Genomic DNA, 2325 nt, shown 5'->3' on the forward strand with positions numbered 1-2325 from the left:
ACAGACACTATCTCTACTTTTAAGATTAGGCTTAAAACTTTCCTTTTTGTTAAAGCATATAGTTAGGGCTGGACCAGGTGACCCTGAATCCTCCCTTAGCTATGCTGCAATAGGTGTAGGCTGCCGCTGCAGATGGCCGCCTCTCCCTGAGCCTGGTTCTGCCCGAGGTTTCTTACTGTTAAAAGGGAGTTTTTCCTTCCCACTGTCGCCAAAGTGCTTGCTCATAGGGGTTTATGGGTTTTTCTCTGTATCTATTATTATAGGATATACTGTACAATATATAAACGCCTTGAGGTGACTGTTGTTGTGATTTGGCACTATATAAATAAAATTGAATTGAATTGAATTGAATTGAATGGCTAGGAGGCAGGTGAGGAGCATTCAGCTCCAAGAGCCTGGTTCCAACCAGTCTCCCTTGCTAGCAAGTAAAAGATGTTCGTCTTGCTTGTCGTTAACAAGAATAAATAAAACCAGCTGGGCCTGTGGAAGCGCAGACCCAGCACTCAAGTATAAAAATAAAAATTAGGTCTTTGGATGACATTTGTACCAGCTCTCTGCCAGGCAAACTTTATTATGTGTTCCAACTTTATCATGTGTTTGACTACATGTCAATTATTCTCTCACACGTCACTACAAACCCCAACTAAGGAAACTCACTCCCTCTTCACTATTTAGTTTTACAGGTATTAAAATTTTTTCCTGCAAACATGGTGCAAAAAAACCCTCACCAACAGAGAAGAATGAGCATCACCCTACGTATACGCACATAGGAAAAGATGTATGTGGATTCTAAATATCACATTACGTTGGACCTCTGACCTCTTCTTCAAGGTCAGATAAAGTCAATTTACCAAAAATATCTTTTATCTTGAACACTATACTTAAAATTCTCCTGTCTTTGTTTGTGTTGGTAACATTTAGGACATTATACTGGTTTATCCATCCATCCATCCATTCTCTTCCGCTTATCCTTATCAGGGCCACAGGGGGGCTGGAGCCTATCCTAATACAATGCTGTTTCTTTAATAGTGCCCAGAGAGTGAGCTTCCTTGGCAGAGGTTTTCACTCTAGGAGTGTTTCTTGTTTATAAATACAAGCTGATTAAAAAAAAAAGCAGAAAATAAAAGAAATAATAAATAAGAGTGATTTAAATTGGCTTTGCCTTAAAAAAAGAGTATGTAAGGTCTAAAGTGAGATTTGACAGCCAATCTTAGTGTGAAACCTAAGATTTGTTGTAGTTGGGAATAGAATTCACTGCTCTTTATTGATTTGCACAACTAAATTCAACGAGATTGAAGCATACATTAGTGAGTGAGTAAATCCAAACACGATCATCCACCTAAATTCAAATTGATCTCTGGTATGGTTGATGTGACTGAATTATGACAGGAAGCAGTAAAGCTGCTCTGCACCAGTTCATCATCAATGGCACTACTCTAAACTTCACCGCAATACTGACTAGACTAATCAATCTAACTTGCCACAAACCACCAGTACTTCCTAGCAACCTTTGAATAACACAGAGTTGGCCATGTCAGCCATGTCAGCCCTGCAGCGATGATACTTCAAACTGTGAAACTGTGGAATTAGTTTGTTTTCCAAGACATTTAACACCATGAAAAAACAAAACAAAACATTTAACAAGTTGTTTATAATGCTGATATCTGATCTAATATTATATTTAATATGTAGGTAACTTTTGGAATTTTTGCAGGTAGCATAAGAACAGGGTTCAGACACAATGAGTTAAGATCACAAATGACCTTCCAACACATGTACAGAAAAGAACAACAGCAATGAAGCTGAGGAAAAAAATGGGTACAAGAAAAGGTAACTTTTTTATGTGCACATACTAATCTGTCTCATTTGTTTCTCACAGTTTGGAATTTCACCGACCACTTCCTCAAAGAAGTGCCTCAAAGCCCTCTGAACTTTGTAAAGGCTGCAAGTAAGAGCGAGCACTGTCATAACTTTTTTCTTAATAAATTACAGTATTTTTGCCAAGATTGAGTCATGTCAGACCTGCAGGCATGATACTTCTAACTGTGTGTATGAATGCTTGTGCATTACAGGGAAGCCATCGATAAAGTAAAAAAGCTCTACAATCAAACATGGAAAAAGCAGGAGGAGAATTACCACAGATTCAGGTAAGATCATACACTTCAAGCCTTCTAACATCCTGATATTAGACAGTGAATTACAGGTCATTTTACACAGAAAAGCAATTGTAATGTAAACAATAGTTTAACAGATTACTTCCTCCTAGGACTAATTAAGTAAAGCAGCGGTCCCCAACCTTTTTTGCGCCACGGCCGGTTTATGCCC

Source organism: Haplochromis burtoni, unplaced genomic scaffold, assembly GCF_018398535.1.
Source record: "Haplochromis burtoni strain Fernald_Lab_line unplaced genomic scaffold, NCSU_Asbu1 Contig_278, whole genome shotgun sequence".
NCBI classification, from domain to species: domain Eukaryota; kingdom Metazoa; phylum Chordata; class Actinopteri; order Cichliformes; family Cichlidae; genus Haplochromis; species Haplochromis burtoni.